At 48.4% G+C, this 11,238-nt stretch overlaps 1 long non-coding RNA gene across 1 annotated transcript; it reads right to left on the bottom strand.

The window, feature by feature from the left end:
* Nucleotides 1–3,080: 3,080 nt before the first annotated feature.
* On the bottom strand, nucleotides 3,081–8,516 carry LOC144578327 (uncharacterized). Its single transcript, XR_013523864.1, has 2 exons — nucleotides 8,392–8,516; nucleotides 3,081–5,771 (listed from the first exon to the last, which is right to left on the bottom strand). It is a non-coding gene; the product is annotated as an uncharacterized LOC144578327 (long non-coding RNA).
* Nucleotides 8,517–11,238: the final 2,722 nt, after the last annotated feature.

Genomic DNA, 11,238 nt, shown 5'->3' on the forward strand with positions numbered 1-11,238 from the left:
CCTCCTCATCTAGAGCTGCGCTAGCAAGGGGGGCGGCCACCATCACTGCATTTGGCCAATACTCACAGGCAGGCAGAGGGAAAGGGAAGTTCAGGTGAGCCCTGATGGAGGCAGCCGGCCTGGGGAAGCTCACTAGAAAGGGGGCTGCCTTTGTGATTGCTTCGGAGAGCATATTTGTTTTTTTCTGGTTGGTCCTAAGTTGGTAGCAGGGACAAAAATTAGAGAAGTTGCCAGTTATCAAGTCCTGGTCATTTGGGGGCGATTGTTGGAGGAGTTTTTGTTGGGCCTCCGGGGATTGTTGCCTCAGAGAGTGGTCTGACTTCCTATGCATTTGGCTCATAGCTAGCAGGCTGGTGTCCCAGCTGGTTGCTGCAGACTGGGTCAAGTTCTACTCTTATGTATGGTCTGGCCATTGTCATATTTGATATTCAGTCTCTCCCTGGCTTCTCCTGAGGAATCAGAAGAAAGACCTTTGGTAGCGAGGCAATCTAGATCAACCTTCTCCCTGAGGATGGCTCAGAAGCTGAACAAACAGCCCCAAAAATCTTCCTGAAAGTGTCAGAAAGCTAGCAAGACCTGGAAGAAGACAAGAGCCCAGTAGGGTTCTTGTTCCAAGCTGCTTTTGCGCTGGAGGCATTTCCAGTTCCAGGGAATTAGCCTGGAGATGAGCTTTGTTTCTGGTCCTGTCCTTGGACCGGAGGACTAGATGCCAAGAGGACAGCATTTCACCTGAATTCTGCCAGATTTCTTTTGGCAACATGTCTTCTTATTGGTCATATTAATCTTGACCAATTTTTGCTGACTGTCTCCACTGCTCAGAAAGACACAAGCAGCCCTAACATCCAGGGGCCATGCCTTAGGGGTTCTCCGGCTGAACACACAAAACGTCAACATCAGAGAAGCCTACTCCAACATCAAGTCTGAGTCAGAAAAACGTCAACTAACCACAAAAATGGCCCAACAGCTCCCTCTCCTGGCTCATGTGAGCAATTGCTACTTCTTTACCCACCATAGCTTCAGCTGAAGCTATTTCATCACAGAATCACTCCCGCTGTCTGACAGCCTCCCACCCAGAAAAAACCCTGTTTTCTTAAACCCTCCCCTAAACCAAGACCCAATCTCGTGAGGCCTTTATAGTACCCTCTCCCTGAGTCATCATATGGTTTTCCAAAGCCTATGTTCTCCCTTGTCACTGCAGCAAGAAACCCAACTTGTTCAACTGCATGTATGTCCTGGTGACCTTTGCCTGGAAGTTTTGACACTGCAAAGTCCCTCTGAATCTTTCCCTTCATAGTTAATAAATATCTTGGGGGATGTATTTGAGATTATGCTAATAACTTGTTCTTTTCAAACTTGTGCCCGCTAATTTTGATGGACCTTGTCTGTATCACTTATTACTGTGGTGTCTGCCTGATGGTAGTTTTCTTTGCCCTCTTTCTTCTACATTTATTAACTGGAATTATTCTGTAAGGAAGGGCTGCCCTTTCCCCCCATCGCTTATTAGATTATTTAGCAATTTCTTCCAGCTTTGGCCATTGTGAGCCCCTTGAGACTGGTCCCCGTGTTCTTCTGACAGCTGCTTTTTTGTTGAGCACTTTCTCACTTTCTGGCACAAGAAGATGCTCCAAACTCATCTTAGAGCCTCCCTGCCTCAACCTGGGAATGAGCCATTTTTCCAAGGATACTGGTGCCTTTTACTGGGGAATGGTAAGAAGCCAAGCTCTGAGCTGTCCATGCTCCTGGGATATCTCTTGTCAAGGCTCTCTCATCAGCAGACAGGCCAGGAAATACATGCATGTCTGCTAACCCAAGTGTGAACACGCATGTGTATTTCTGTGTTGATCTGTTTGTATGCCTATTACAGTCCTGAGTTTACACGGACACCTCTGATTCCAAAGCAGCACAATGGGGCTCACTTTAGCCTTTCCTCACTTGTAATTTCTTTTTTCAACAGTGAGAAAGCCAGCTGTCGTTTTGATATTCTTACTAATTTGTTCAGTTCTAGTCCACACCTGAAACTACTGAAGTAGTTTCAGAATTGCCTGTCATACCCTCGGAGGAAACACGTTTACCGACCACATTACAGCATTTATTTATTTATTTTGAGACGGAGTCTTGCTTTGTTGCACAGGCTGGAGTGCAGTGTTGCGATCTTGGCTCATTGTAACCTCCACCTTGTGGGTTCAAGTGATTCTCCTGCCTCGGCCTCCAGAGTAGCTGGGATTACAGGTGTGCACCACCACGCCTGGCTAATTTTCATATTTTTAGTAGAGATGTTGGCCAGGCTGGCCTGGAACTCCTGACCTCAGGTGATCCACCTGCCTTGGTCTCCCAAAGTGCTGGGATTACAGGTGTGAGCCACCGTTCCCTGCCTACACACCCATTTCCTTACATCCCCTTCTTTCCTACCGGAAGGATAACATTTTATGGATACTTGTTTGTGTTTTGCCTTTTTCACTTAAAGCATGTCTTAGAAATACCCTCACCTCAGTTGTGGAGCTCTTTCTCCCTTTTAACAGCTAAAGAAATTGCTTCTAATACACCATGAGAAAAACAAGAAATAAAAATGGAAATGATAAAATATTTGAACTGAAAAATAATGAAACTATCACATATTAAACTTGTGGATTATGGGCCAGCACAGTGGCTCACACCTTTAATCCCAGCACTTTGGGAGGCTGAGGTGGCTGAGGTGGGTGGATCACTTGAGGTCAGGAGCTGGAGACCAGCCTGGTCAACAGGGTGAAACCGTGTCTCTACTGAAAATAAAAAATTAGCCACCGTGGTGGTGTGTGCCTGTAGTCCCAGCTGCTCCAGAGGCTGAGGCAGGAGAATCGCTTGAAACCGGGAGACAGAGGTGCAGTGAGCCGAGATTGCATTACTGCACTCAAGCCTGGATAATAAAGTGAGACTCTGTCTCAAAAAACAAGACAGAACAAAACAACAAACTTGTGGATTATGGTTAAAGCAGGAACTAGAGGGAAATTTGTAGCCTTAACTCTACACAATAGGAAAGAAGCCACTGAGAAGTGGGGCATGCATCTAAGAAGCTACAAAAATAACAAGAAAAGCAACTTCGATGAAAAGGAAGGAATAAAAGCAGGCAAAACAGATATACTTCTAGAAAGCCCCCATAAACCCATTTCAGTAAAAGGGACATTTATCACTGCTGAGAAGGGCTGGCTGAGCACATTAGTTCTTCACTCAACAACCAGAGTTATTTACAGAATCTCCTTCCTACACACACTTTTGGGATTTCAAGTTTGAATAATGACTTGAGTCTTAATCTGTCACCCAGGCTGGAGTACAGTGGCGGGATCATGGTGCACTTCTGCTTCAACCTCCTGGGCTCAAGCAATCCCCTTAACTCAGCCTCCCAAACAGCTGGGACTACAGGTGCACATACCATGCCCAGCTAATTTCTAAAACTTTTTTTTTGTAGGGATGGGGTCTCACTATGTTACCCAGGCTGGTCTCAAATTCCTGGCCTCCCAAATGAACCCTGACAATTTTTTATTTTTATTTCTTATAGAGACAGGGTCTCACTAAGTTGTCCAGGTTGGTCTCAAACTCCTGGCCTCAATTGGTCCTCCTGCCTTAGCTTCTCAAAGTGTTGGGATTACAGGTGTGAGCCACCGTGCCTGGCTTGACCTAATTTTTTTTTTTTTTGAGACGGAGTTTCATTTGTTACCCAGGCTGGAGTGCAATGGTGTGATCTCGGCTCACCGCAACTTCCGCCTCCTGGGTTCAAGCAATTCTCCTGCCTCAGCCTCCCGACTAGCTGGGACTACAGGCGTGCACCACCATGCCCAGCTAATTTTTGTATTTTCAGTAGAGACAGGGTTTCACCATGTTGACCAGGATGGTCTCGATCTCGTGACCTTGTGATCCACCTGTCTTGGCCTCCCAAAGTGCTGGGATTACAGGCGTGGGCCACCGCGCCAGGCCTTGACTTAATTTTTAATGAGATGTGTATTTCAGTAGGGTTTCGTCTATCCTGCATGGCTGATTGTTGGACTGAGCCATGTTTCACCTGCCCAGGGAACATCTGTGTTCCAGGCAATGACAGGTGCTCACGTTGCTCTGCTCAACCTCTTAGACTTATGCATCCAAACATCCAAACAAGGTCCCTCTGTCTTCCAGACACCCACCTTTCCTCTAACAGTGTCTCTTCTGGCCTGAAGAGTCTGAGTCTACCTGGCCTCATGCTGCCCTCTGCTTGCCTTTGTGTATAAAGTATACTCCTCAGAAGCATGAAAAACTGCAGGGCCAGACCTTATTAGGCTGGGCCAATGTGGAGCTCACTGGGACCGCCCTGCAGTAGCGGGAGTTGTGGTGCGGCCGATGCTCCTGCCAGCTCAGGGGTGCTAAGGGAGGAGGAGCATTTCTTTATTTGCTGTTTCCAGCAGCCCTATGAGGAGGGTTATCTACGTTCTGCAGACAAGGAAACCGACTGAGAGCTTTAGCGAAGGACCTGGGAGCCAGGATCTGAAACAAGGTCCATCAGACATCAGAGTGAGGACTATCATTCTGTCCCTGTCCTGATTACATTTTATGGTGAGGCTCAAAAGAGATTATGGGAAAACTTCCTGTGGGCTGTGACATGCTGTATAATGTTAGGCACAGTGGTTACTTGTAAGCATAGTGAGCACAGAAGGCCAGTGGGGTTGAGAGCTACTAGGCCAATAGGCTGTCTTCTAAGAGGGCCTCGCGAGGTGGGAAGACCTCGGTGGTACTGTAGTGTTGGCACAACATCCAGGCTTAGGCCTTAACCTCACAGGCCCAGTAATGCACAGAAAACTTCCCTTGCAAGGAAGGACTATGTATTAGTTTGTTCTTACACTGCTAGAAAGAACTACCTGAGACTGGGTAATTCATGAAGAAAAGAAGTTTAACTGACTCACAGTTCCAGAGGCTATACAGGAGGCACGGCTAGGGAGGCCTCAGGAAACTTAAGGGGAATTGAGCACCTTCTTCTCATGGCGGCAGGAGAGCACGAGAGAAGGGGGAGGTGCTACACACTTTCAGATGGTCAAGTCTTGTGAAAACTCACTCACTATCATGAGAACAGCAAGGGAGAAATCTGCCCTCATGACCCAATCACCTCCTACCAGGCCCCTCCTCCAACACGTGGGGATTCCAATCCGAGATCTGGGTGGGGACACGGATCCAAACCCTGACAGACTCACGCCAGCCAAGTTTAAGGGACAGGCGTGTGATAAACCTGTACAGCAACACGTCACGGTCCCGTAAGAATAACCAGCGCAGGACAGAATCCTTCTGTCAGAAGTTAGCACAGCTTTTCCCCTCAGACGGAGCCCCATGGAAACCACGACAATCGCAACAGTGCTCGGGAGCTAGAGCCCTAAGTCAAAGTTTAACGGCCTTGGGTAAGCACATTCTGACTCAGGCATCTGCACGACTGTGAGCAACAAGTCCCTTCCCTTGGGAGACCTGGGAAGAGGCTGCCAGGTCCAGGGTTGTCTTTTCTTCCCCCAGCTCCATGGCTGATCACTTTCCTCTTTGAAATGTCCCTTCTTTTCCTTTCTTGAGCCGATACCCCTCATCAGGTCATGGTCAATGCTTGTCATCCTGGGGACTCTTCATTTGCCTCTGCTCAGCTTTCCTCTGAGTGTTAGCAGTGGCGCTGGCTTCATGCCTGGTGAGAATGCGGGTGGCTGAATGCAGAACGAATTCCATTTTGCTGGCTGGATCCCTCTCCAGCTGCCAGCTCAGTACCACTATCACCAGCTCAGGTGTCTCTCCAGCACCTGAAAGGCATCAGTGGAACTAAAGAAGTGACTATTAATTGTATTACATTTAAATTAAATAAAAAACTGCTAATTCCATTATTGGAAAACTTTTAAGTATGTCTGTAACAATTTGGGTATGAGTCAACTTTTTCAACTATAAATTTTTAAAATCTAAAGACAGATAGATCAAGGATTTCTACCTGAATTGAGGTGAGCTTTAAGTATAAGATACAATCAATTTTGAAGACTTGTTGCAAAAGAGAATGTGAAATATCTCAATCATTTTTCATACTGATTACATGTTGGAATACCACTTCAGGTACCGTGAGTTAAATCAGAACTCTTATTAAAACCAACCTTCACCCTGTGTTGTTTGACTTGCTTTTTGGCTGCTACAGGACTGGCAAGAGCAGCAGCCACATTGCAGTGCTCCTGGGCAGCCCTATTCTGGACGGTGACCACTTCGGAGCAGGTGCCCAAGGCAGTGAGGAGGTGAGGAAGGCCGTGGAAGCTCTGGCCGTGTGGTCAAGTGGGGCCAGTCTGCTCCCTGCTTTGCCAGGCTCTGGTACAGCACTGCCCCTGAAATGGGTTCCTATGGGACTGAGGGGAGGGCAGAGAACCTGCTGTGGCAACATAAACATCAATACAGCTTTTTGAAGGAAACTGACACAGAAAAACCTTGAAAAGAGGTAACAGACTGAAAAACAAACCGATAAGAACGTCCAGTTTGATTTCCCCTGAGTCTCAACCCTCTTACCCAAAGACCAGGGTCTCAAAGCGGCCATCATCACAGGCATGGACAATCTCTTCTGCCACCCTCCAGGGTCCTCCCTCCTGCTCTGAGAGCACATGGCCACATCCTAGAGTGTCCCGCACCTGGAACCCCAGGTGTGAACGCACTCCCTCTGGCCTCCCGGGCTTTCTTGTTCCACCTGTCTTCCATTTCACCTGGAGTATGGCTACTCTCCAGGCCCTGTCTCTGTCCTGATTGCTACAGAGGTGACTCTTTAGCCATTTTAGGTGTTACTTGGGTCATGGGAACAGATGATCTAAGGGAAGCTGGGAAAGGCAGTACTATGGGATGAAAAGAGCCAACAGGTGACTGAGTCAACAAACTGGACCCCACACTGGCTGAACCACCATCCCCTCTCTGGGTCTCAGATTTGCAAATAGGTGTTAGGAGCGTAGGAACTAAGGGCCTCACCTCACAGTGGCTTCCAGGAAAACCGCTTCCTGGAGCCGTGTGTGAGGCTGCCTTTGCGCCCTGCAACCATTTGATTCCAGGAATGTAATACATAGGCCTGTGCAAAGATTTCACTGTGAAATCACATTGTTATTTGTTATTTGTTTTTGAGATGTATTACAAAAACATCTTGCTCTGTCACCAGGCTGGAGTACAGTGGCGTGATCTCAGCTCACTGCATTCTCTGCCTCCCGTGTTCAAGTGATTCTCCTGCCTCAGCCTTCCCAGTAGCTGGGATTACAGGCACGCACCACCACACCCTGCTAATTTTTGTATTTTTAGTAGAGACAGGGTTTCACCATATTGGCCAGGATGGTCTCGATCTCCTGACCTTGTGATGCATCCGCCTCAGGCACCCAAAGTGCTGGGATTACAGGTGTGAGGCACTGGGCCCAGCCACACTGTTATTTGTAGTACAGAAAATCTAACAATAGAAAGTTGGTGGCGTCCATTGTGATATCCACACAGAGGAATCCTATTCAGCCATGAGAAGCCAACTTTTTACAGTAAGGCTGAAAAGGGAAGCAGAAACTAATTTTCACTGTATGTATTACCGTGTTGCACAAGGTTTAACTTTATATATTTCTGTCTTCTTTTTTGCTACCACCACGTGTTTCTTTAACTTTATAGAGGGTTTTTATCACCAAGTGGTAAAATGGTTGTAACAAACTAAGCATTAAAAAAAAAAAAAATCAGTTATGTTCCCTGTTGTAAAATCTAGTAAAAACAGATCAAGGACTTCCAATCACGACACAGTACTGGCAGAATGGTCATGCTCAGGGAAATGAGAAAGCCAGGGAAGCCAAAGGCGCCTTCACACCTGGGGTTCCAGGTGCGCGCGCATGTTCTCAGAGCTGCAGCAGGGGAGCCTTTGGGGGGTTATAATTTCACATGAATCTGATTAAAAAGCGTGAAAAGCAGGCTGGAAGGTATTATGATTTTTTTTCCCTAAAGTCAATATGTCATAGATGATGTTTATTTCCTTTTGTTTCACTTCATTCTTTATTTCACCTAATTTTTTTCTCTTCCCCCACAACGACACGCACCACTTCTGTAAAGTGCGGAAAATGCAAACATAAAAAATCCGGAAGGCGCCCTCGGAGTCGGAGAATTGGACTCCGGGTGCGCCCGCCCACCTCTCCAGGAGCTTGCCTCCCCGCCCTCGGGGCTCCTCAACTTCCGGGCTCCCGCGACCACTTCCTCCCGGCCCTCGGGGCTCCCCGCGTCTCTAACCCCGACCTCCTGGCTCCCCCACCTCCGGCCTCCACTCTGAAGCTAGGTACCCAGGCACCCGGGCTTCCTGTCCCCCCTCCTACTTCCCCTGTCCTCGGGCGCCCGGTTCCCCAGCCTAGCCCCTCGGCTCTCCAGGTCCTGAGGCCCCCAGCCTCCCCTCACCAGACACCAGCGCGCTTCCTGTAGCCCTCAGCCCTCCACCGCCGCGGCGGGACCCCGGACTGCGACAACCCACGGCCCCTGAGGCTGCCGCGCTGCCGGGCGTCGCGCTGTGGGCGTGGCTCTCTAGGATCCGCCCTGGAGCCCGCGCCTGCGCACTGTGCTGGAGGAGCCGACTCTGGGAGCCGCCGGGCGTGGGGCGAATTTGGGCACCTGCTGCGCGGGCGAAGCGAAGGGGACTCCTGCGCGTAGCTGTGAGCTACATGCTCACAACTAGTATGCCACTTTTAAAAAAATATATAAAAAATATATTTTTGGAGACAGAGTCTCCTCTGTCGCCCAGGCTGGAGTGCAGTGTCGCGATCTCAGCTCACTGCAGCCTCCCGCCTCCCAAGTTCAAGCGATTCTTCTGCCTCAGCCTCCCAAGTAGCTGGGACTACAGGCGTGCACCACCAGGCCCAGTTAATTCTTGTATTTTTAGTAGAGTCGGGGTTTCGCCATGTTGGCCAGGCTGATCTCGAACTCTTGACCTCAAGTGATCTACCTGCCTTAGCCTCCCAAAGTGCTGGGGATTACAGATGTGAACCACCATACCGGGTCTTTTTTTTAGACAGCATCTCACTATGTTGCCTAGGCTGGAGTGCAGTGACTATTCTCAGGTGCGACTGTAACTCACTGAAGCCTTCAACTCCTCCGTTCAAGCGATCCTCCCACCTCAGCCTCTGGAGTAGCTGGGACTATAGGTGTAGGCCACTGTGCCTGGCAAATACACCGCTTTTAAGGACTGCTTAGTTTTGAGGAGTAAAACACACTGCAGTCAACTTTCAGTTTTGTCATTGCTTCGTTCACTGATTATACTATTCTGATTTCCTGAGTCGGGGTGTCTCCCCTTAACTTCAGGGTGTTACCTAATTTGCAGAGAATTTTTAATAATGCTGCTTGTTAAAAAAGACAGTAATTGTTATCCTGTATTTAATGTATCTTAAATACCAATTTGTGCTATACTATACAAATAAGTATTGTTTCTAATTATCACAAAACATTGCAAGTTTCTGTTATTTGCACCTCACAGGTGGGAAACATATCAATGACATAGCTCCTGAGCATCTGAGCCTGACTTTAAATCCATGTCTGTTTAATCCCAATGACCGAACCCACAGATACCACCTGGCACTCACTTCTGTGTTTCCCACACCTGTTTCAGGTCCTTCACTACCACGAGGGTGCAGCACAGCTCGGCTCTGACATCCAGAAAGGAGGGGAGTCCCAGGTCAGCCATTGGACCGGACAGATAAGCCCTTTATTTACTTCTTTCTCCCTGTAATGTTGGGACAGACAAAAATGAACAGTTATTAAGTGCCTATGCACTAAGAGCTTCTGGCATACTTCATCTTTCTTTTTTTCTTTTTTGGAGACAGAATCTTGCTCTGTCGCCCAGGCTGGAGTGCAGTGATGTGATCTCAGCTCACTGTAACGTCTGCCTCCCGGGTTCAAGCGATTTTTGTGCCTCAGCCTCTCGAGTACCTGGGATTACAGGCAGGCACCAGCATGCCTGGCTAATTTTTGTATTTTTAGTAGAGACAGGGGTTCTCCATGTTGGCCGGGCTAGTCCTGAACTCCTGACCTCAGGTGATCTGCCTGCCTTGGTCTCACAATATGCTGGGATTATAGGTGTGAGCCACCGCACCTGGCCTACTTCATCTCATAAAAAAAAAAAGCAGATTCCCAAATCAAAATTCTGGCATCCAAGGAAATCTGGAAGGGCCGCCTCAGTTTCATGGCCTAGTTCTCTTGCATTTCTCCTCAACGCTTCTTGTGCCAAATGCTCACCTCCTCCCTGACGGAGACCGTTTTTAGTATTCACCAAGTCCTCCCGACCGCTGATGAAGCCCTCCCCCTTTTCAGTTCAGGATATCAAGTCTGGCTTTGGGTAAGCACGGTCATCACGGAGAGGGTACCCCATGCCCGGTTAGGCTAGTGTCCTTGAGCTCTTAGTGGGAAAGCCCATTCGCAGCTGCAGCATTTCCTGTGACTCATTAGAGGTGCAACCTATTGAGAAAGATAAAGGAATAAGCAGAGGACTCAGGCAGGGATTCACTTATCCCACAAAAATCTGAGTGTCTACCATGTGCGAGGCCCTCTGCTGGGCATTGGAGGCTTTAAGATGGATAAGACGGGATTGCTGCCCTCACATGGCTGAGGAGTACTGTCTGCAGTTTTGCCCTATTCCCTGCTCACACCCTCCCTGTCCCTGTATTTTATGTTACTGTATTTCCCAGGCCTTTGCATCTGCCATGGCTATGACTGTAACTATCCTGAGAGCCAGGGTGAGCCCTTTCCAAGCTGTAGAGTCATCATTCTTCCCAGTGTTTCGTCCTGTTTTTGACTTAAATAAACAGGAACCTGGGCTCTTGTGAGCAGCATTAGGGGAAAGAGCGATGAGTGGCTATAAGGCATTGAGGACTTGATTCTATTCCGAGACTAGGAGGTCAGCGAGAATGAACCATTCCAAAGGAATCTCTTCTCGAATCCATGCCCCAGCCTTGTTGTGAGTGTGTGTGTGTGCGCACGTGTGTGTGCCCATCGTATCTCTGGGATGGTGTGACTAGTGTAAATTAGATCACAGAGGTGTATTGAATGTCGGAAGGACCTGGAAGAGTGATCCAATCCTTGCATGAGGGTATCTGGAGGGTGGTGTTCAGGGAACTGGCCCACGTGTTTGGTCTTCTGCTTGTTGAGTTTGAGGCACAGGTAGAGGACAGGGTGGGGCTGAGGAGAGAGGTCGGGGTCATTTCAGATTTGTCTTAATGGTCATGTATTATGCTGCCAAGAGGTGCTGAGAGAAGAGAG

This window comes from Callithrix jacchus, chromosome 11 (genome assembly GCF_049354715.1).
Source record: "Callithrix jacchus isolate 240 chromosome 11, calJac240_pri, whole genome shotgun sequence".
Classification (NCBI taxonomy): domain Eukaryota; kingdom Metazoa; phylum Chordata; class Mammalia; order Primates; family Cebidae; genus Callithrix; species Callithrix jacchus.